Source organism: Triticum aestivum, chromosome 4B, assembly GCF_018294505.1.
Source record: "Triticum aestivum cultivar Chinese Spring chromosome 4B, IWGSC CS RefSeq v2.1, whole genome shotgun sequence".
NCBI classification, from domain to species: Eukaryota; Viridiplantae; Streptophyta; class Magnoliopsida; order Poales; family Poaceae; genus Triticum; species Triticum aestivum.
The window spans coordinates 136,089,503-136,114,496 of NC_057804.1; positions in this window are offsets into that span (position 1 = coordinate 136,089,503).

Here is a 24,994-nt window from a genome sequence, read left to right on the forward strand (position 1 = left end):
AGCATCTTCACAGGCGTCCGCCTTCTTCACAGGCTCTGGGCCTTTTCCAAAACGCAGCATCTTCACAAGCGTTCGCCTTCTTCACAGGCTCTGGGCCTTTTTAGGGGTAAAACCTCCGGAGGTGCTAAATGTTCCACGCGTTCTGGATGGGTACCCCCTCCTGAGTCTCCAAGCGCGCGAAGCCGGGCCTGGAAACATGAACAACCTTGAACGGGCCCTCCCACATGGGAGAGAGCTTATGCAGTCCCTCCCTGGAGAGAACCCGCCTGAGCACGAGGTCCCCTACCTCGAGAGTCCTGGGGTGGATGTTGCGGCAATGGTATCGCCGCAGCGCTTGCTGCTATCTTGCCGCTCGGAGCACGGCTTCCCGTCGACGCTCCTCCCCTAGTACGAGGTCCGTCCCCCGCATGGCGTCCTGCTCTGCCTCATTGAACACTAGGACCCGTGCAGAGCGACGTCTGACCTCATGAGGGAGGACCGCTTCAGCTCTGTAGACCAGGAAGAATGGGGTCTTGCCAGTTGGCTTGGTCGCAGTCGTGCGGATGGACCACAGCACGGCCTGAAGCTCGTTGTACCAACCTCGGCCGCAGGCCTCCAACTTCTTCTTGAATGTCCTGGTCTTGAGGCCTCTCAGGACCTCCGCGTTGGCCCGGTCAGCCTGACCGTTGCTCCGGGGGTGTGCCACTGAAGGGTAGCATATCTGCGTTCCAAGGTTAGCACAGTATGTTTTGAAGAGGTTACTGGTGAACTGTGAACCATTGTCGGTGATGATGCGGTTCGGCACCCTGAACCGACTCACGATGCCCTTGATGAACTTGACCGCAGAACCTGCGGGGATGGTGCGGACGGCTTCCACTTCAGCCCACTTAGTGAGCTTGTCCACGGCGACGTAGAGGTAGCGGTAGCCCCCTGGCACCCAAGGAAATGGGCCCAGGATATCCAGCCCCCAGACTGCAAATGGCCATGAGAGGGGTATAGTTTGCAGACCTCCAGCCGGCTGATGGATCTGCTTGGCATGGAATTGGCAGGCCTCGCAAGCCTTCACCAGTTCGACGACATCATTGAGCGCAGTGGGATAATAGAATCCACTGTGGAACGCCTTGCCAACGATGGTCCGCGACGATGAATGATGCCCACCGTCTCCATCATGTATATCCGCCATCAGTTCCTTCCCTTGCTCCCTGGAGATGCAGCGCAGGGACACACCATTCGGTCGCCTTTGGTAGAGCTCTCCATCCCTGATGCAGTATGCTGTGGCATGCCGCGCCACGCACTCTGCTTCCTCCTCCTTCTCTGGCAAGATCCCTTGCGTCAGATAGCTCCAGAGCTCCGTGATCCAGCACCCCTTCCGAGGCTCCATTGTCAAGAGCAGACGCGCCCCTAAGGCCGGGCCATAGACCAGGGCTCCCGAGGCTGGCGGCTGGGGGAGCTCCTCCCGAGGCTGCACCGCGCTTGACAGTGATGGCGTGGCCGGGGGCTTGAAGAGCCGCTCTTCGAAGACGCCAGGCTCCTGAGGCAGTCGCCTGGATGCTTGTTTGGCGATGTCGTCGGCCTCCTGATTGGTGCCACGGGGCACGTGCTGTAACTCCAGCCCCCAAAACTGCTTCTCCATCCTGTGGACCTCCGCAAGGTAGGCTTCCATGTGCTCATCCCTCGGCTCGTATACTTTGTTGGAAAAGTTGACGAGGAGTTGTGAATCACCCTTGATGGTAAGACGCTTTACTCCGAGGGCGGCTGCGGCCTTCAGGCCTACTATCAGGCCTTCATATTCTGCTATGTTGTTGGAGACCTTTCTCCGTGCTGGAAACAGAGCTGCACGGCATAGTAGAGCTTGTCTTGGGTAGGAGATATAAGCACCGCACCAGCCCCCATGCCGTGCCTGGAGAACGCCCCGTCGAAGTACATGACCCAACCATCTGGCGCCTCGCTTCCCGGGGAGAGGGAATGATCCTCATCAGCCTTGAGGCCCGGCGCCTCCGTCCACTCTGCCATGAAATGTGCCAAGGCGGCCCCCTTGATGACTCTGGTTGTGCTGAATTCGAGTTGAAACGCTTGCAGTTCAATGTTCCACTCAGCGACTCTTCCAGCTGAGTTAGGGCTCCTGAGCACCCTTTCCAAAGGGTACGCCGAGACAACCTTGATGGGGTGGCCCTGAAAATAATACCGCAGCTTGCGCGAGGCCACCAATAGCACGAGGAGAAGTTTATGAGGCATGGGGTACCGCGCCTTTGCGTCCCGCAACACTGTGCTGACAAAGTACACAGGATGTTCAACGAGCTTGGGAGTGCTGGTGTTGATGGCGCCCTCCGGAGACCGTGGCGCCTCCTGAGACAGGGGAGCCCCCAGCGGCTGGTTGCTAGGGGGAGGGGTTTGCGCTGTCTCGAGTGTGTTCCCCAGCAGCGGCTGATCCTTCTTGGCAGTGGCAGTGGTCTCTGCGGGTCTTCCTTGTTCATGCTTCGCCTCGACCCAGGCAGGTGCCGTGGCTTTGTTCCGACGCTCCTCTCTATCCGCCACTAGGGCTGTGCTGGCAGAGTAGGGAGTGGCTGCAAGGTAGAGCACCAAGGGTTCCTGAGGGTGCGGGGCTACCATTACCGGAGGACTGGTTAGGTACCTCTTGAGGTCTTGGAACGCCTTGTCTGCCTCTTCAGTCCATACAAAGGGTCCCTTTTTCTTCATCAGCTGGAAGAAAGGCAGTGCTCGCTCCCCCAACTTGGAGATGAAGCGTCCTAGTGCTGTCACGCGCCCAGTGAGCTTCTGCATTTCTCTGAGGGTCTTTGGCGGGCTCATGTCCTCGACCGCCTTGACCTTTTCTGGGTCAGCCTCGATGCCTCAGTGGGACACGAGGAAGCCCAAGAGCTTGCCTGAGGGGACCCCAAACACACACTTCTCTGGGTTGAGCCGCAGGCTCATGGTGTTGAGGCTCGTAAAGGTTTCCTCCAGGTCTTGTATCAGGGTCTTGGACTCGCGAGACTTCACCACAATATCATCGATGTAAGCCTCAACATTCTTCCCGAGCTGAGGGCCCAAGGTGATGTGCATCAGCCGCTGAAAGGTCGCCCCTGCATTGCGCAACCCGAACGGCATGCATGTGTAGCAGTACACCCCACACGGGGTTAGAACGGCTGTTTTTTCCACATCTTCTACTACCATCTTGATCTGGTGATACCCAGAGAAGGCATCCAAGAAACACAACAGGTCGCACTCGGCGGTGGAATCGACGATCTGATCGATGCGGGGGAGCAGAAATGGATCTTGTGGGCAAGCTTTGTTGAGGTTGGTGAACTCGACACACATACGTTCCTTCCCCCTTTCTTCGGCACAACGAATGGGTTGGCCAACCAATCCGGGTATCGGACCTCCCGAATGACCCCTGCAGCTTCCAACTTGCGGGTCTCTTGGACAATGAAAGCCTGCTTTTCCGTGGATTGCCACCTTGCTTTCTACTTCACGGGTCGGACATTGGGGCACACATTAAGGTGGTGCTCGATTAGGCCTCTAGGGATCCCCGCCAGCTGATCGGGCTCCCATGCGAATACCTTCTTGTTTGTGCGCAGGAACTTGACCAGGGCCTCCTCCTACTCGGTCTCGAGGTTTGCGCCTATGGTGAAGGTGGTGTCAGTGGATCCGTCCTCGTCAACCAGCATCTGCTTCGTTTCTGCCTTGTCTTGGGTGAACAACTGCTTCTTCTTGGCCAGCACAGCCCCCTTGGGCTCAGGGGCATCCGAGTTGGCAGGCTGCACCGCCGCCGCCGCCTTGAAGGCTAGCTTGAGCACTTGCAACGCATCCCCGGTGTCTCCGCACACGGTGAGGATGCTGCTTCTCCCGGGCATTTTCATGAGGTTGTACGCCGGGTGAGTCGCCGCCATGAATCGGGCCAGCGCCAGGTAGCTGAGGATGGCGTTGTATGGGAGGACAATGGGGGCGATGTCGAAGTCGATTAGCTCCATGCGGAAGTTGTCGTAGGTGCCGAAAGTTACCGAGAGATGGATCTGCCATAGGGAGCCGGAGGACCCGCCCCCGACGCCCAAGAAGGGCCGGCTGGGCCGAAGCCGCTCCGGTGGTATGTGGAGGAGGCTGAAGGCTTCAATCGAGAGCACGCTAGGGCCCGAGCTGCCGTCGATGAGATTCCTGGTGACGACCACCTAGCAGATGGTGGGAGTGCACAGCATCGGGAGCGCGCCCGAGCAGGCCGAGTTGGAGGGGTGGTCCTTTGAGCTGAAGGCCAGATCGGCCTTGGGCGCCGACCGACCTGAGGGAGCCCCCTGCCGCATGGAGGCGGCACCGACCTAGCGGACGAATGGCTTGACGTGGCGGCCTGAAGGTGGCTCCTGCGAGCCGCCCAGGAGGGGCGCGACGACCGGGGGCGCCGGCGCAGCGTGCCTAGCGAGGAAGAGGTTGCGCAACTCTTCCCAAGGGGCCACGGAAGCCGCCTGTAACTTGTCCGGCCACCGCACCTGTCGCAATGCTGGGGCCAAGGCTCGGAGCCCCCTGGCCCCCGCGCTAGCACCAACAACCAGAGCGGACGGCGCACCGCTCATCGCAGGGCGAGTCGTGGTGTCGGCGGAGAGTGGTTCGGCGGAAGGAGAATCTCCGGCGCACCCCTACCTGGCGCGCCAAATGTCAGATTTCGGGTTCCGGCAGACCCTCAAGATTCGAACACTGGGGTGCGCGCGGAGATTTCGCCCACCACCTACCTGCACCTCACCGCCTCGCTACGATCTAAGCAATCAAAGGAACAACACAAGAGACACAGAGTTTATACTGGTTCAGGCCACCATTGTGGTGTAATACCCTACTCTAGTGTGTTGTGTGGTGGATTGCATCTTGGGCTGATGATGAACAATACAAGGAAGAGCAGCCTCGCGAGGGTCTGTTCTTGGCTGGCGCGATGAACTATTAGGGGAGTTCAGTCACTCCTTCTACTGGTTTCCTGGTGATAATCGGATGCCTCTACCTTGTTGTGGCTAGTCCTATTTATAGGCAAAGGCCCTGGGCCTCTTCCCAAGTATTGAGCGGGAAGGGTGCCAACAATTGGCCATTTTGAAGGGGAACATATAGTACACTTATCCTGACTAAAGTTGGTCCTCGTCTGTCAAAGGCTGTGACGATGACGCCTTCCTAGGCTCCACCATGACCTCCCTCCTGCCGTTGCGACGGTCTTGGTCTTGTTGCACCGAAATGGGTGCCTTTGCTTGATGCTCTCGCCCGCGCTTGATCCCTTTGCACCAAAGAGGAAAGGAGGACACTGCGCGGGCTAGCACCCGCCTCGCGCCCTTGGTCATCATGGCTTGCATCATGGGCACCTCGTGAGGTACCCCGCCTTGATCTCTCCGCCTCCTCGCGAGCCAGCCTGACGAGGCCGTGCCTGAGGAGGCTCCTTGTCGTTCACCCCGCGAGGCTTGGCCCCTCGCGAGGGTCTTGAGCTTGTGCTGATGATGATGGGCCATGCTGGGCCGCCCCTTGAGCCACGCCGCGGGCCGCAGGCAGGCAAGTCTGGGGACTCCTGTTCCCAGAACGCCGACAACCCCCTTTTTGTTCTTCTTCCTTGAACTCCCCCCTGATGGGAGGAGGTTTCCCCTCTGGTCTGTGGCCTCCATGGCGGCGGAGGAGCGGGAGCCCCTCCAAGATTTGATTTACCTCTCCATTTCTCTTCTATTTCGCGTTCCTGTTTTCTAGCATTTCACCATTTCTTAAATTCCCGGAGATCCGTAACTCCGATTGGGCTGAAATTTTAACACAATTCTTAACCGGATATAAGCTTCCTGGCCGAAGTACACATCCAACCGACCTATAGGGTGGACACAAGCTTGCCAGCCGCGCCCTTGTAGGGGGGCTCCCCTTGAGCTTGTTGCCCCTTGGGCATCGTCTCACGTTGATTCCGCTTCCCAAAAATCACATATATTCCAAAATAATTCTCTAGAAATTTTATCGCATTCGGACTTCATTTGATATGGGTATTCCGCGGAACAAAAAACGTGCAACAAACAGGAGCTGGCACTGGGTACTGGATCAATTTGTTAGTCCCGAAAAATGATATAAAATGTTGCCAAAAGTATATGAAAGTTGTAGAATACTGTCATGAAACAATCAAAATTATAGATACAACAGAGGCGTATCAATACTTTGTGCCCCAAGACAATACCTTCATTTACCATAAATGGTATTTCTCCCAATTCAATACGAGGTTAGTGTGCTCAAATCTCTGCAAGACATTGTCAAAATTGTTAAGATAATCATCAAAAGAAGTTCCATAGACTGAGAAATCATCCATGAGGACTTCCATGATTTGTTAAACAAAATCAGCAAAAATAGCATTCATGCAACTCTGAAATGTAGCTCGTGCATTGGACAAACCAAAAGGCATACGGCGGTAAGAGTACATACCAAAAGGGCAGGTGAATGTTGTCTTCTCTTGATGTTCTAGGTGTAATATAATTTGTGAAAACCCAGAATATCCATCCAAATAACAAAAATGGGTATGCTTTGCCAGCCTTTCAAGTATTTTATCAAAGAATGGTAAGGGGTAATGATCACTACAAAAAAAAGACACATCCGTGACATTTTGGGCCGAATGAAAAAAAATTCTGTCATACTTATGACACTTCTATGACAATAATTGTGACAAAACCCGGTATCATCATAGATGTGGTGGGCTCCTACTTCTATGACAAAAAATCATGACAAAAAATGGGCTTTTCGTCCTGGGCGGGCCAGAGATTTAGTTGCATGACATTCTTTGGGCCGTCCATGACGGAAAAAACCATGGTAGAAGCGAGGGCGAGGAAAATTTTGGCGAGTTCCCGGTTACGATGGGTGGTCGGGGCCCGAGCGATGCACGTTTCTCTCATACACGTACGCACGTGTGTGTGTGAGGCATTGGCTCTAACTGAACCTGAGTGAGGCATTGGGCTGTAACTGAACCCGAGCGATTGCACTGCAGGCTACATGTTACTGAACCTGAGCGACCGATCGATGGCTGTTAACTGAACCCGATCGAGCGATTCCTTCGCTATTGCTGCTAACTGAAGCCGATCGATGCTACCTCTGGATGAACAGTGAGTGTTGCGCCGGGGGGGGGGGAGTTGGATGAATAGTGAGCGGTGGGGATGGATGAACAGGACTCCGTGGCGTTGCCTCTGGATGAACAGGACCCCGATCGATCTAGCCAGTTGGGGCTGGATGAACAGGACCCCGTGGAGGGCTGGCTGAACCGGACGACCCCGTGGAGGGCTGGATGAACAGTAGACAGTGGAGGGGTGGATGAACAGTAGCCCGTGGAGGGGTGGTTGAACAGGAGCCTGTGGAGAGGGGTGGTTGAATAGTAGCTAGTGGAGTAGCGCGCGGTGGAGGCTGGATGAACAGGAGCCCGTGGATGAACAATCGTAGGTGGAGGCTGGAGGAGGTCGACGGTGGATGGACAGTAGCCCGTGGAGGTTGGAGGAGGTCGACGGTGAAGATGAACAGTATCTCGTGGAGTACCGTTTTGTGGTACGCCCCTCCCCTCCCGATGAACAAGACCCCTGTTTCGACTGTAGCGCTCCAACACAAGTCCGTTTCCTCCGTTTTGCGGTATGCCACACCCCTCCCGATCAACAGGACCCCATTTTGATCGTAGGAGGTCGAACTCAAGTCTGTTTCCTCCGTTTTGCGGTATGCTTGATCCCTCCTGATGAACAAGATCCCGTTTCAAACGTGGCCGGTCAAACACAAGGCCGTTTCCTCCGTTCTGCGGTACGCCATGCCTCGTTTCCATCGCCTGTTCTTTCCAAGCCAGTTGGCTCCCATGCATTCCATTACCTCCTGATGAACACGATGCAGTCCGTTGACTCCCCATGAACACGACGCATTCCGTTGCCTCCCCATGAACATGACGACGACGCAGTTTCTCCGTTCTGACCCAGCCATGTACACGAGCCCTGGCAGTACGTATGCACGAGTAGACGTTCGAGACCCAGCCCGTATGTACGTATGTGGCTGTATTTTGTTTCTTGCACACTGGCCGCTGTACATACGGGACATGCTAGGTGTGCGCCTCTACTACGACACATGCACGCCTCTTCCACCAGTATGTACGTACATGTTCGCGACCAGAATGGCAATGCTACGTATGCTTCGACCAGGTGGGTCCTGACTGTCCGGCACTTCCTTGCGTGCGAATATGTAGCTGGTGGGTCCCAGCAGTTAGGGGGGCGAATCGTTTTTTTTTGCCCGGACGCACTTCCTTGCGTGCGAAGATGTAGCTGGTGGGTCCCAGCAGTTAGGGGGGAAACGTTTTTTTGTGAAATACGGTGGCCCGTCTGGTGGGTCCCTGCTGTCAGGTGGAGGAATAATTATTTTGCGCATAATAAGGAGGCACTTCCTTGCAGCCGACGTGGACTCAGCTGTCAGTCTCTCCATGTACAGTACTCTTCCGATGGAAGTCGTTCCTTGATCATGTTGACCACACCGTGCTGAGAGCACCAGGGCGGTGGACGACGGAGATGCCTAGGAAGGGGACAACGCGGAGCCGGGGAAGACACGACAGTGGAAGCCCGTGCGGAGAGGAGTACGGGGGTTGACTGGTTCGGCTGTGGTGTGAGGCTGCCGTCGCTGCAGAATAATAGTCACTGGAGCTAGAATCGTTCATATTGACTAAGTTGACAAAGCCCTCTGTCCCCGTAAACTTAGTTGGCCCACAAGTCAGCCTCCCACTATGGTGGGTCCCAGCTAGCAGGAGGTATTCATTTTTTGTGCGTAATAAGGAGGCACTTTCTTGCGTGCGAAGATATAGCTGGTGGGTCCGACCTGTCAGCGGGGGAACGCTTTTTTGCGGAATACAGAGGCCGTTCCGGTGGGTCCCAGCTGTCAGTTGGAGGAATCATTATTTTGTACGTAATAAGGAGGCATTTCCTTGTGTGCGGCCGTGGACCCAGCTGTCAGCCTCTCCACATACATTCCACGTTCGATGGATGTCATTCATTGACCACGTTGACCAGGCCGCGCCGAGAGCACCATGGCGGTGGACAACGGCGAGGCCTAGGAAGGGAACGACACGGAGCCGGGGAAGACTCGGCAATGGTTGCCCACGCTATGGGGAGTACGAGGGTTTACTCGTCCGGCTGCTGTCGCCGGAAAATAACAGGAGGTGTGGGTGAGTAGAGGAATGGCCTGGCCAACAATGAAGTAGGGTGGGGCGGTGCGTCCTGTGCGGCAGCACAGCCGGCCACGGGAGGTGGGAGCAGGCAGTCCCACCGGCGCTGGTTTGGGCGGCTGGAGCAAGAAGATTAGATATTGAAGAAGCAGCACGGCCGTTGGATTAACATCCAACGACCACTGCTGCTAGAATCGTCTGTGGACTAAGTTGACAAAGCCTTTTGTACATGTCAACCTAGTAGACCCACAAGTCAGCCTCCAAATCTATCCCAAATAGCATACAGCCTGAAATTTCTAGCCAGATTCAAATTAATTTTAAATCTAAATATACCTTAATTTAAATTCAATGAAATTTTACCCGCACAAAAACAGTGAAATTTAAAATATCAAAATCCGAAAGAAAAAAGTATTTTGGAACTAATTGCCTGTTTGCTATATTTTTTCATTTTACAGCCCATTTATTATGACTTATAGCCTATTTATTATTACTTATAGCCCATTTTCTGGGCAAAATGCATCCCTCCTCGTCTTGAAAGATTTCCGACCCAGCAGGGCGTAGAAAAGCAAGTACGCCTACGTTGGTTATTCTGCAAAGAACAAAATAGCTAGCTAGCCATTTTCAGAAAGGAAAAAAATAAATTGGGCTGGTCATGTGCTAAACATATGAAATAAAAGCCTGGGCTAGATGGGCCATAGGTCCCGCACAATCCATTTGATACCCTTCTTCGTCCCGAAAAAATAAAATTACTGCGCGCGCTGCTGGGTCCATACTGTCATCCTCACCATGTACAATCATCTCCTTATTCTTCTCGGTTGTTGACCATGTTAACAATACCGGAGGGCGGCGCCGCGGCGAGCGAACCAAGGCGGAGGATGATGGTGAGGCCTCAAACGGGAACGAACAGGAGTCGGGGAAGATGCACATAGTTTTAGGGTGCAATGTGGCCACGATGCATGCGCGGCAGCACAGCCAGCCGTGGGAGGCGGGAGCAGGCGGTCCCGCCGGTGCTGGTTTGGCTTTGGCGGCTCGACGAAGGAGAGACTGAAGAAACACGACAGACATTGAACGTCAATCCAACGGTCAAGGTTGGCACAATCGTTCGTTGACTAAGCCGACACCAAGTAGCATACTTTTTTATATATAGGAAGAAAAGAAAAACTGGGCTTGTTCGCCTGATAACATTCCCGAAACTGTGACCGTTCGATCTTGTGTCGCAACTAAAACTGCGAGGAAAATGTGTTCGTCTTCCATCCTCCTCCCAGGGAACGTTTGCCACATAAGTGACTAGCACCCTTGGTTTTCAATCGAGAGGTCTTGGGTTCGAGTCCCAGGAACTCTCAATTTTGTCCTCCTTCCTTCCTCGCAAAAAAGGGAAAGAAAATCAAAGACTTGGGAAGGCATACAGAACAAGCTAGTGTACCAGTAAAGAGACGTTGCTGAGTTTTAGAAAAAAGAGAGACGTGCTCGTGTAGCTGGTTCGAATCCAAACCTAGACTATGACTATATATGGTTCTATGCTACTCCGCAAGTAATGAAACTGACATATCCAATGTTCGCTTCTCCTCTTCTCTACTTACTCTGCCTAGCATCAGAAGCTCTGGCCGCAGCAACCATGTCCGCTGGCTGCTCGTCCACCTGCTCTTTAGCAGGCAACAACCAGATATGCGCCAAGTCTCCACCCGTACCATCACCTGTGGGTCTCATCACACCCCCACCGGCACGCGCACCGCAGCCGATTGCTCATCGCAACCCGCTGCCGTTGGTGTGGTGCCACTGCTGCAAATCACACAGAGTCATCTGTTGCGTCTCAACCACAATCCTCAACCCTGGCCGAGTCTTCTACAAATGCCCGAATCATGGGGTAATAATATGTTTAAGTGTTGTTCTGCTGCTTTCAGTTGCTAATTTTTTTAATAGTTTGGTTGATGATCTTCCAATTTGATTCGTGCAGAAAAGGGAAGATTCGTGTGATTTGTATTTCTGGGAATTCGCTGATGTGGGGGAATGCAACTACGCTGATTATTTGGTTAGCCGAGGAATCCCAATACCAGCAGGTTGGGGTGTTGGACAAGTAACTGAAGGAACATCAGAAGAGGAAGATGCAGAGCAGATGGTTAAAGATGCAGTTCCTTTGATCATGGCCAAGCAACAGCTGCTGAACGGCCTTGACAGCAATGAGGAGATGAAAGAGCTTGTGAAGATAATGGGCAAAATTGATGTGCTTTGTAAGATAATTGTCTCTTTATTTGCAGTGTAAGTAGCACTCGTGATTATTCAGTGGCTATGACATGAGCGCTTTGCTAAAACTAGTAATGAATGAAACCTGTGTAGCAGGCTGGGCATAGTGTTGTGAACATCTAATGATTTCTATTAACAAAAATCAGGGGGTATCCCCTTTTTCTCATAAATAAATAAATAGCAGAGGCCCTGTCGGTCAGCTTTGTTATTATTCGAAGACGTCGACCAAATTGCAGTCCAACAACAAACTATGTCATCAAATTCAAGTTTCACAGTCAAATATGAGTACAACTAAACAACAATGTCATCATGTTTTAGTTGTCATACAATCACCAAACACAAATCAGCGTACATAACAAGTGATGTTCTCACAACAAAATACTAACCAACATGTTCATCAGGTTTCAGTTGTCATAGCAAACACAATTTCACATAGTAGATAAAAAATGTCTTCTGACAAGCAAATACGACAAAAGCAATGTAATCATCATCCGCAGCAGCAACGTCAACATCTTCGCCATGTGTATCAGTCTGAATCATAATTCCCCACGGTGTCATCTTCTTCTTCGTCCTTAACGTCCTCGAACGTTGGCTTCTTCTTGATCAACTCTTGGATGTCCACAACACGACAGGCAATCTTTTCGCCGGCATCATTGACGTGATGGTACTCAAAGATATTAGGAACATCTATGTTATTGTCGGATATCTGGTTCCAGCAAAACCCTTAATGTTTGAACTCTGGGGTGTGCACGAAGATCTTCTCCCTACCAAAACACGCCCACAACCTCGCCGCGATTCTAAGCTAGCACGATGAACAACACAAGAGACATAAGGTTTATACTGGTTCGGGCCACCGTTGTGGTGTGGTGTGGTTGATTGCCTCTTGGGCTGATGATGACAGTACAGAAGAAGAACAACCTCGCGAGGAGAGGTGTTCTTGTGGTGATGTGTGGATGAGCTAGGTCTCGGTCGAGATTTTCCGCCCTCTCTACTGTGGTGGCTGGCCCTATTTATAGAGGCCCTGGTCCTCTTCCCAAATATTGAGTGGGAAGGGAGCCAACAACGGCCATTTTGAAAGGGGACAACTAGTACAAGCTATCCTGACTAAAGGTGGTTGTCGGTGTCAAAACCGGCGGATCTCGGGTAGGGGGTCCCGAACTTTGCATCTAGGCGGATGGTAACAGGAGACGAGGGACATGATGTTTTTACCCAGGTTCGGGCCCTCTTGATGGAGGTAAAACCCTACGTCCTGCTTGATTAATATTGATGATGTGGGTTACAAGAGTAGATCTACCACGAGATCAAGGAGGCTAAACCCTAGAAGCTAGCCTATGGTATGATTGTTGTTCGTCCTATGGACTAAAGCCATCCGGTTTATATAGACACCGGAGAGGGCTAGGGTTACACAGAGTCGGTTACAAAGGTAGGAGATCTACATATCCGTATCGCCAAGCTTGCCTTCCACGCCAAGGAAAGTCCCATCCGGACACGGGACGAAGTCTTCAATCTTGTATCTTCATAGTCTTGGAGTCCGGCCGATGATGGTAGTTCGGCTATCCGGACACCCCCTAGTCCGGGACTCCCTCAGTAGCCCCTGAACCAAGCTTCAATGACGACAAGTCCGGCGCGCATATTGTCTTCGGCATTGCAAGGCGGGTTCCTCCTCCAAATAATTTATAGAAGATCGTGAACACCAGGATAGTGTCCACATACCACCGTAGAGAGAATAATATTACACCAGATCAATCTGCCGACGTATTCTGCGGCGTGACGTCACACCACTTCCAAGCCTTTACTCGAATTGTTTTTATTGTTCCACCTCAGCGCGTTTAGCGCGGCGGTTTCCTTGGCACGTCCTGTCGAAGCAGAGATAGTGTTCCCCTTATTCCGGGATTCCCATCAATACAGACGTGGGTAACCCAACCGCGCCCGTTGCCACGCCCCCTCCATCGAAGGTGGATTCCAAACGGTCACGGGGACGGCTCTTGGTATTCTTCCTCTTTATAATGAGACCAAGGCCCGTTCTTTTTATTCAATCCTCTATCGAATCCGCCCCTCTCCCTGAGTTCCAACACCCAGGGCTCCGAATTCAGGTACCTTTGATCCTCGACAATGTCCGGTCCTGATCTACGAGGCCGGTGGATGCCCTCCTCCATCACGGAGGAGGACATGCTAAAGCTGAGAGATGCCAGGTACTTAACCTACGAGATTTCGCATAGGCTGCCTGCCCGAGGGCAAGTTATCCCAACTCCCGAGCTTGGCGAGATCGTCGTGTTCATGTCTCACTTCCGTCGGGGTTTAGGCTCCCCGACGGATCCCTTCATGAGGGGGCTCATGTTTTACTATGGGCTGGAATTCCACAACCTGGCTCCGGAGTCCATCCTCCATATCTCATCATTCATTGTCGTTTGTGAAGCCTTCCTCCGCACTACCCCTCACTTAGGCTTATGGCTCAAAACCTTCAACGTGGAGCCGAAGATGATTGAGGGGCGTCAGGCAGAGTGCGGCGGGGCGGTTATAAGCAAGAGGGCTCTTTCCAAGAGGAGCTCGGCTTGTGGCAACATGAGTGGTTTTATATCACCGCTCCCCGGGGCAGCAGGCAGAAGCCGCCGCCCGTCTTTCGCTCGGGCCCTCCACAGCAGCTGACGTCATGGGTCAACAAGGGGCGTGACTGGGGGCCTCCCAAAGACGCCCCCTGTTGCAGGACCGGATTCGAGTCCTCCAAGAAAGGGAGATTAATCTGGTCGCAGTGGTGCAGGTCATGTTGATCCGGCGCCTACTGCCCTGCAAACGTCGCCCCCTCCGTCTGTGGGAATTTAATCCGGAGGGGCCGCGAGCTCTTCAACACTTCAAGGGTTTGACTCCCATCGAGATGTATAAACTGTTCTTCGGATCGCAAGAGACGCATCCGGAATTGACCGAGGACGTTGGCCTAAGCTGCAATCGCCCGGATACTCAAGTAAGTAGCCCTGTGTCCGGACACAGCATCCATTTATTTATCGTGAGCTTGCCTTTTAACCAGCTATCCCTGGACAGGAGTGGATAGCGCAAGCACAATTGATACGGTGTCCGGCCCCCCTCCCTGAGACCACGCATGATCCCGTGTTAATCAAAATGTTGGAGGTTGCACCTTCGAATGAGGACGAAGGGGGGCACGGGGAAACTGTCACCTCTGCCAAGGAGGCGTTTAGTAAGGGAGGAACTGATAGTCCCTCCTTCCAGGGGGAGAACAGGAACGCTTCCGAAGACCCGGAGGCCAAGGCCTCAAAGCAGGGAAAGAAATCTGTACCGGAAGGTCCTGCGCCAGAAAGTGCCCCGGGTACGGCTCCTCGGAGGAATCAGCCCTCTAACGAGCCATAAGTGAAAAGGGGGATTTTAATATTATCAGACACCCCTGCTTAATGTATAAAGGTAACGAAGTTTTTACCTTGTAGTTCGGATCCCAGCCCATCTCAGCACAGCTCATCTTCGGGAGACCTTCGTCCGGAGATGATGGAAAGCGAAACACCTTCATCTGCTGCCCCGTCGTGCGGGGCGGACGACCCTGAGGTGTCGTTGCGGAGGGTCTCCCCGAATCCGGCGGGACCGGAGAGTTCGGCGCCCATTGGAGTACGGCCGGTGGAGCTACAGGATTTGCTTAAGAGGGCGTCCATCTCAGAAGATCACCGCACATTAATGGGTGATGTAATTGAGAGGATCTCGTCCGCCGAAACCGGGTTGTATGAGGCCGTCGGAAGTTCACTGACGGGATTTGAGGTACGCAAAAAATGACATACCTGTTGACAGTTTTGCACATGAAGTGCGCCCTGTATAGATAGTAGCCCTCGAGACTTGGTATGCTGTCGAAAACGACAGCGTGCCTAGGATCATAATCTTGGTTATTAACTGTCGCCTTTCCCATGCAGGTGGCGGAACGTTCGGTGGCCAGCCGGACTGATGAATTTGCCGAGCTGAAGAAGCAACTCGACGCTGCAGATGCGGACATCTCGCTGGTCAATAGACGACTTGATGAGTCACAAGGTATGTGGTTGCCCCGCAGTTGGTTAGTAAGGGAGCTGATGCCCATTTCTTACAAATTGTATGCTTAGATGCAGATGGTGCTGCTGCTGTGGAGGACCTTCGAGCAGAACTTGCTCGGGCCAAGGAGCAAGCCAGAAAGAGCGAGGCGGCTGCCTTGAAGGCAGCGGAAGGGCTAGAAGCCGAGAAGGCTGCTCACTGCCGAAGCAGGGAGGAGATGGCTGGAGTGGCCATGAAATTAAGAGTTGCTACCGACCGCCTGGAAGTTCTTGAAGGAGAACACCAAGCGGAGCAAGAGGACCTGAAGAAGGCCGATGCCGAGGCCAAGGATGCCCGTAGTGCGATGCGGGCTATGAAGGAGGAACTGCGTCAGGTCGGAGACATTGTGGCTGGAAAGCCCTTTATGCTGCATAGGAAGTTCACGGATCCGAAGTATGCTTAGTTGGGCCGATTGTACAGTGCGGAGGATCCTTATTTGGACTTGGCGGCGAGTGCGGCTAACGCAATCGTGCACTTTCGAAGCCAGGAGGATCATGAAATGGAAGAGCTTTTCTGGTCTCAATTCCATAGTCCGGAGCGTCCACTTCCGTTGAGTGATCGGCTGGTTGAGTGGGCTGAGCTGAATAGATTGTCCGGACTGGCCATGACGGATGTGGTAACTCATCTGTGGCCGAAAAGGCCCAAGCTGAAGAGTTATTTTGGCTTGTTGCAGCAATTCCTTGGGGCAGTGCCGCATATTAAGGTGATGAAGCGGTCGGCATGCATAGAAGGTGCATGGTGGCTCTCGCCCGTGGTAAAACATACTGGGCGGAGATGGATGCCACCGCTGTTGCATCCCGGGGTTCGGACAGAAGCCGATTCCCCACCGAGCATTACTTTGAGGAAGTCCTGCAGGGCGCTCGTATAATAGAGTCGCAGTGCTCGAAAGATGTTATGTTTGAATGACATGTATGATTTCTAAGATCATGTTTATAATGCAATGACTTTTTATACTTGTGTGTTCAAGTATTGAACTATCTCCTGTGCGGCCGTATATGTATGTATAATCTGAAAGATGGCAGTCTTTGGCTTCAGCCCCCACGCACATGGTGCGGGGGTGTTTGCAAAAAGAAAAAAACGCTTTTTCACACTTAATCCAACGTCTTGGTCCTTTTAAGGAGGTGATAGCATAGCAAACTAGGCAACCGGACTATAATGCTTTATCACTTTCACTTAGCCATAGGAGCTCGAATGTGGGGCTACTATATAGCCCCTGATGGCACCGCGCTTCTCAGAACTTGGGGCGCGTATGTGCCTGACCGGGAAGTGGTCCTTCGTCAAAGCGGATGAATTCTAAACATTCCAATGGTCGATCGAGTGGTTGACCAGTCTCTCGCTATATCATGATAGTCAGTTTTCGGCTTTCTCTACTAAGGTGCTCTCCCGGCCGAACCGGGGCACAATCGCAGTAGTTCTCCTGGTGCCGCGTTAGCCAATGATACGGAACGTAAGGCAGCAAAACACAGGAGCCGGGCAAACCCAACATTTGACCAAAGACATGACTCGGAGCTGATGCATATAAGGCCTAACTCGAGACGACGAACACTCCCTGAGGTGTTCGGTCTTTATGATATCGGGCAGAATAAAGCCCTAAGCCCCTAGTGTCTAGGTACAGGCGGGAACATCTGACGCGGCCGATGCCAAAACGCCAGCCCCCTCCTCGGCTCTGGTAGGAAACCGGGGGATGTGTATCAACAAGAGACAGTGAGAAAGGTTTACGCAGGGTCTTAATCTGAAAAGAACCCTTGCAACGGGTCCCTACTGCACGTCTGCGCCTGTGTCTCCGTTGTGCTGTATCCTGGACGGGTGTAGCACGTGCTTCATCTGTAAAAGAGAAGGACTTAGTTTCTAAGAAATATCATGCAAAAAGTGTATCAAAATAAAGTATAATTTGGAAGATGAAGAAAGTTGAGCTTTATTAGCTTTCATCATTTATGCGCGCGCCCCCCTAAAAATAGGGGTATGCGGCTGGGAAGCCCCTTGTTAAGTTACGCCGGACTCGTCTAACCATGTCCGAGGTCTAGATGACCTGTTTTTAGGGGCTTTGACCTGCAAGGTCGGAATAATGTGTGGCTGTCTAGGCAGCCGCACATTCTCCATGGTCGAGAGACACCTGGAGTTTTAAGAATATGCCACATGGACCGGGCATTTTTTAGCGTAAGGGACGCGTAATGTGGTATTGCATTAAAGCGGGCGAAAGTTGCACGCCCCAGTAGTGCTTAAGGGCTACTGCTAAATGGGGCGATGGAGGGTGAGCTTTTCGCGACGGAGGTTGTCGGGTGAACTGAACACGACCCCTAGTGGTACAGAGCCTGTAAAATTGGCTGAAAAGGCCTGGCATTACTCCTTTGAAGGAAGTGCTTGTTATAGCGAATTTTGGTGGGTTCTATCCCCAGTCTGCGGATGGTATCCTGGTATAGCAGGGGCCGTGCTGCGTGGTATCACGTGAAGTGAGTTCACTGTTTTGACTTCTAATGGGAAAGTCTTTTGGTTTCCGGAGCGCTGCTTTTGGGTGTCGTCACTTTCACTTGGTGTGTCGAGCCCTTTGTGTTCGGCGTTAAGTCGGTCGGACTGCTTGAAGACCCAACAATCTCTGTGGGTATGGTTTGCAGGCTTCCCGGAGGTACCGTGTATTTGACACAGTCTATCCAGGATCTTGTTGAGGTTGGATAGCTCGTCACTGTTATCCTTTAAGGGCAGTGTTTTGTTGTTCGACCAAGAGCTTTTGAATCCGGCGTTGACCGCCGTACTATTTGGGCCATTCTCCTTATTCCGACACTGATCTTTTTTGCGTCGTGATTTCCCATTTCCATCCCTGATTTCGGATGTACTCGGGTCGCTGGTGCTGCATCTAGCCAACCAGCTATCTTCCCCCACGCAAAAGCGGGTCATGAGACTTGTTAGTGCGGCCATTGTTCTTGGTTTTTCCTGGCCGAGGTGTCTGGCGAGCCATTCGTCTCGGACGTTGTGTTTGAAGGCTGCTAAGGCTTCAGCGTCCGGATAGTCGATTATTTGGTTCTTTTAAGTGAGGAACCTATTCCAGAATTTGCGTGCTGATTCTCCGGGCTGTTGAGTTATGTGACTTAAATCATCTGCATCCGGAGGCCGAACATAAGTCCCCTGAAAATTTGCTCGAAACGCATCCTCAAGATCTTCCCAACTCCCAATCGTATTTTCTGGGAGGCTTTTAAGCCAATGCCGGGCCGGCCCTTTGAGCTTGAGGGGAAGGTATTTTATGGCATGGAGATCGTCTCCTCTTGCCATGTGTATGTGTAGGATATAATCCTCAATCCAGACTCCGGGGTCTATTGTTCCGTCGTATGCCTCTATGTTTATGGGTTTAAATCCCGCTGGAAATCCATGATCCAGTACCTCGTCGGTAAAACATAGTGGGTGTGCGGCGCCCCTGTATTTGGGTGTGCCGTTGTCTTCAAATGCTCGGCTGGTTATGTTACTTCCTGGAGTCTTCTTTTTTGGCCCATAGATACACCTGGCTGGGTTATCCTTTTTCTGAAGATCTTTATGCTGATCATGTGCCAGCTTGTGTGTGGCGCCCCATGTTGCTCTTGGCCTGTCATCTGGTCGTCTATCCGGCCAGGCGGCCCCTTTCTTTTTTGACTGCAGGGGCTCGAAGGCCTCCTTGTCAAATTCGGGCAACAACTTGCGCTTCGAGTAGCTCTTTGTCTGGTGACTAGTGCCATATTTATCTGCGGTGTTGAGTACATTGCTCCATCTTATTCTGAGTGTGTCTTCTGCTGTTTTGAGCTTCCGCTTTTGCTTCTTCAAACTTCTTGAAGTGGCGACGAGCCTGTTATGGAGATTCATATGCTCTGGTGATGTGAGATCATCTTCGCCGGGGATGGGTTGCTTGTCCGGTTCATGTCCGGCTGGCTGCTTGTTGACGTGTGCGTCGTCCACTGCTTCGCCCTGCTCTAGGGCCGGGTCCAGATGGGTACCGTTTTTGTCGATGCCGGTCTTCGGGCGGCGCTTGCGTCGCCGCTTTGTTTGTCTGTTGGGGGAGTTGTCCTTCGCCACGTCCCGTTTTTCCTCATTGTCGCTTCCTTTTGGTGTGTCCACCATGCATACGTTGTGGGATGGGGTGGCTTTCCTGCGCCCGTTAGGCACTGGTTCTTGGTCGTCCCCGGCATCGTCGTCCATACCGTCGATGTCCTCGGAGTCGTAATCTAGCCTGTCAGTTAAATCGTCGACAGCGGCTACCAAGTGGGTGGTGGGTGGGCTTTGAATTTCTTCGTCGTCCGCATCCCAGCCGTCCTGACCACAATCTTGCCAGGTCTCTCCTGATAATGAGAGGTATCTTAGCGAACTCAAGATGTCGCCGAAAGGTGAGTGTTGAGAGACGTCCGCTGCGGTGAACTCCATGATCGGCGCCCAGTCGGATTCGATCGGGGCGGGCGCGGGAGGTTCAGAGGAGTCCGGCACCTTGGAGTCACGAGCTTTATGAGGGACGAAGTCAGTGTTCGGCTCTATCGCCGTAGAGGTTGCAGCCCCCGAGGCGGTGTCTAGGCATCCATCCTCGATCTGCGGGGCTAGCTCCAAATTGAAGATCGGAGTGGTTTCGAGTGCGGCCTCCAGAGTACTGTCCGGCGGCAGAGCTAAATCATGCCCGACGTGACAGTGCGGCATGCTCGGCTGTGGCTCGAATCCGTCGAAGATCAAGTCCCCGCAGATGTCAGGCGTGAAGTCCAAACTTCCAAATCTGACCTGACGGCCCGGGGCGTAACTTTAGACCTGCTCTAGATGGCCAAGCGAATTGGCCCGCGGTGCAAAGCCGCCGAATACGAAGATCTGTCCTTTGAGGAAGGTCTCACCCTGGACGGCGTCGTTGATGATGATCGAAGAAGCCATCGAGCCTATCGGTGACGACACAGAGGAACTCTCAATGAAAGCACCAATGTCGGTGTCAAAACCGGCGGATCTCGGGTAGGGGGTCCCGAACTGTGCGTCTAGGCGGACGGTAACAGGAGACAAGGGACACGATGTTTTTACCCAGGTTCGGGCCCTCTTGATGGAGGTAAAACCCTACGTCCTGCTTGATTAATATTGATGATGTGGGTTACAAGAGTAGATCTACCACGATATCAAGGAGGCTAAACCCTAGAAGCTAGCCTATGGTATGATTGTTGTTCGTCCTATGGACTAAAGCCATCCGGTTTATATAGACACCGGAGAGGGCTAGGGTTACACAGAGTCGGTTACAAAGGTAGGAGATCTACATATCCGTATTGCCAAGCTTGCCTTCCACGCCAAGGAAAGTCCCATCCGGACACAGGACGAAGTCTTCAATCTTGTATCTTCATAGTCTTGGAGTCCGGCCGATGATGGTAGTTCGGCTATCCGGACACCCCCTTTTCCGGGACTCCCTCAGTGGTCTTCGACTGCCAAAGGCACTGGTGATGACGCCATCTTGGGCTCCACGGTGACCTCCGTCCCGCCGTCTAGCTGGTCTTGGTCTCGTTGCACTGATATGGAAACTTTGCTTGATGCCTCGGTACTCCGCGCCTGCGCTTGCCCCCTTTGCACCAAAGAGGAAACGAGGACACTGTGCAGGCTGGCGCCCGCCTGGCACCCGCCTCGTCTTGGTCATCATGGCTTGCGTCATGAGCACCTCGCGAGTTACCCCTCGCCTTGATCTCTCCGCCTCGTCGTCAGCTTGTCTGGTGAGGCCGCCCCTGAGGATGCCTTGCATCATCCGCCCCGTGAGGCTTGGCCCCTTGCGAGGGTCTTGAGTGTTTGTTGATGAAGATGGGCCGTACTGGGCCACTGGATGAGCCACGCTACAGGCCACAGGCAGGCAAGTCTGGGGACCCCCGTTCCCAGAACGCCGACAGCAGCCCCGGGCCCAAGGCGCGCTCGGACTTGGCTTAGCAGCGCAGCCAAAGGGCAAGTGCGGAGCACCTCAGGCCCCAATAGCCTACGGCCTTGGTCGCCGCGTGGCGATTGATTGGACATGGGCGTCTCCGCTTCCCCATGCTGCCTCGGAAACTGCCCGATTTGACGAGTCCCTGCTGCATGCAAAGAGAGTCATGATTACCTACGATCATGGAGGTCAACGGTTGGCCTCCCTGGGTTATAAATGGGGAGGGGCGAAAGCCCCCGTTGCTCATCTCCCCTTGCTCCGCCTGCTTCTTCTTCCCCCTCGCTCCTGTTGCTTGCAGCATCCCATGGCGCCCGTGAAGAAGTTCTCGGCCACGGAGAAGGGGAAGGCTCGCCAGGAAGGGCTGGGCTCCCCTCCGCCCATGCTCGGCCGTGGTCGTCCTCGCAAGAATCCCGCGACGACACCTAGTCTAGTCTTCGACGTCTTTTCACCAGCGCGGAGCTAAGTGCTGCCACTAGGCGTGGGCGGGAGCCCCCGAGGCCCGAGGGCGGCACTCCAGAGACTCCGGGGCTTGTACAACCCCAACTCATTATTATGTGAGAGTGTCACGGGCGGCAAGCTTCACAGGCACTGGGCCTTCTTCATAGGCACCGGGCCTTTCTTCGGGTGGGGAGCTTCACAGGCACTGGGCCTTCTTCATAGGCACCAGGCCTTTCTTCGGGCGGTGAGCTTCATAGGCACCGGGCCTTCTTCACAGGCACTGGGCCTTTCTTCAAGGGTAGAACTTCCGGAGGTGCTGAATGTTCCAGACGTTTGGGACGGGCACCCCCTCCTGAGTCTCCAGGCGCGCGGCACTAGGCCTAGAAACATGGACAACCTTGAACGGGCCCTCCCACATGGGCGAGAGCTTATGAAGCCCTTCCCTGGAGAGCACCTGCCTAAGTACGAGGTCACCTACCTCGAGAGTCCTGGGGCGGATGTTGCGGCAGTGGTACCGCCGCAGCGCCTACTGGTATCTTGCTGCCCGTAGCGTAGCTTCTCGACGATGCTCCTCCCCCAACACGAGGTCCATCCTCCGCATGGCGTCCTGTTGCACTTCATCAAACGCTAGGACCCACGTGGAGTGACGCCTGACTTCGTGAGGGAGGACTGCGTCTGCTCCATAGACAAGGAAGAACGGGGTCTCGCCAGTTGGCTTGGTGGCGGTAGTGCGGATGGACCACAACACGGACTACAGCTCGTCGTACTAGCCCCTGCCGCAGGCCTCCAACTTCTTCTTGAAGGTCCTGGTCTTGAGGACCTCCGTGTTGGCGCGTTCGGCCTGACCATTACTTTGGGGTGCGCCACCGAAGCGTAGCATATCTGCGTTCCAAGGTTAGCACAATATGTTTTGAAGAGATTGCTGGTGAACTGCAAACCGTTGTCGGTGATGATACGGTTAGGGACCCCAAACCGGCTCACGAGGCCCTTGATGAACTTGACTGCGGAACTAGCTGGGATGGTGCGGACGGCTTCCACCTCTGCCCACTTGGTGAACTTGTCGATGGCGACGTAAAGGTAGCGGTAGCCCCCAGGCGCTCGGGGAAACGGGCCCAAGATATCCAGCCCCCAGACCGCGAACAGCCACGAGAGCAAGATGGTCTGCAGGCCCTGAGCTGGCTGATGGATCTGCTTGGCATGGAATTGGCAGGCTTCGCAGGACTTCACCAGCTCGATAGCGTCGTTGAGTGCCGTAGGCCAGTAGAACCCGCTGCGAAACGCCTTGCCGACGAGGGTCCGTGATGACGAGTGGTGTCCGCAATCTCCACCGTGTATGTCGGCTAACAATTCTTTCCCCTGTTCCCTGGAGATGCAACATAGGGAAACGTCATTTGGCCACTTCCGTTAGAGCTCTCCGTCTTGGATGCAGTAGGGCGTGGCCTGCCGGGCCACGCGTTCCGCGTCCTCCTTTTTCTCTGGCAGCATCCCGTGCATCAGGTAGTCCTTGAATTCCGTGGTCCAGCATCCCTCCCGAGGCTCCAGCGCCAAGAGTAAGCGTGCTCCTGAGGTCGGGCCATAGGCCGGGGCTCCTGTGGTAGGTGGCTTAGGGAGTTCCTCCTGAGGCTGTGCTGTGCTTGAAAGTGATGGTGCCACCGATGGCTTGAAGAGTCATTCCTGAAAATGCTAGGCTCCTAAGGCAGCTGCCTGGATGCCCTCCTGGCAATGTCATCATCCTCTTGGTTGGTGCCGCGGGGCACATGTTGTAACTCCATCCCCCAAAACTGTTTTTCCATCCTGCGCACCTCCGCAAGATACGCTTCCATGTGTTCGTCCTTCGGCTCGCACACCTTGTTGGAGAAGTTGACGAGGAGCTGTGAATCGCCCTTAATGATAAGGCGCTTCACCCCCAGTGCTGCTGCAGCTTTCAAGCCTGCTACGAGGCCCTCGTATTCTGCTATGTTGTTGGAGACCTTCTCGCCCTGCTAGAAATAGAGCTGCATGGCGTAATAAAGCTTGTCCTGAGTGGGGGATATAAGCACTGCGCCAGCCACCGTGCCATGTCACGAGAATGCTCCATCGAAGTACATGACCCAGCCATCTGGTGCCTCACTTCCTGGGGAAAGTGACCGATCCTCGCCTGCTTCGAGCCCTAGCGCCTCTATCCATTCTGCCACAAAATCTGCAAGCGCGGCTCCCTTGACGACCCTGGGTGTGTTGAATTCCAACTGAAACGCTTAAAGCTCAATTTCCGACTCAGCGACCCTTCCAGCGGAGTTGGGGCTCCTGAGTACCCTTTCCAATGGGTAGGCCGAGACGACCTTGATGGGGTGACCTTAAAAGTAGTGCCGCAGCTTACGCGAGGCCACCAGCAGCGCAAGCAAGAGCTTATGAGGCATGGGGTATCGTGCCCTTGCATCCGGCAACACTGTGCTGACGAAGTACATAGGATGCTCGACGAGGGTGGGTGTGCTGACAAGGTCTGTGCCCTCCGGAGGGTTAGGTGCCTCCTGATACGACGGATCCCCCAGCGCCTGGCTGCCTGGCGCGGCCTCTTCAGCCCTAGGGGCGTCTTCCTGCTGAGGCTGGTCTCCATCTGCCGAGGTCGTGGTATTCGCGAGGCCTTCTTAGTCTTGTGCTGCCGCGGCCGGGGCCATGGCCGGTCGTGACATAGCCTTGACCTGGCGCTCCTCCCGAACTGCCACTAGAGCTGCACTGGCAGAGTAGGGTGTGGCAGTGAGGTAGAGCACCAGTGGCTCGAGAGGGCGTGGCGCCACCATTACAGGATGGCTAGTCAGATACTTCTTGAGGTCTTGAAACACTTGGTCGGCCTCCTGCGTCCACTCAAACGGGCCCTTCTTCTTCATCAGCTTGAAGAAAGGCAGGGTACGCCTCCTGCGTCCACTCAAACGGGCCCTTCTTCTTCATCAGCTTGAAGAAAGGCAGGGTACGCTCCCCCAGCTTGGAGATGAAGCATCCTAACGTAGTTACGCATCCGACGAGCTTCTGCATTTCTCCGAGGGTTTGCAGTGGACTCGTGTCTTCGATTGCCTTGACTTTCTCCGGGTTGGCTTCGCTCCCTCTGTGGGACACGAGGAAGCCCAGGAGCTTGACGGAAGGAACGCCAAACACGCACTTCTCCGGTTTGAGTCACAGGTCTACCTTGTGGAGGCTCGCGAAGGTCTCCTCCAGATCCTGGATCAAGGTCTTTGCCTCCCGAGACTTCACCACAATGTCATTGACGTAAGCCTTTG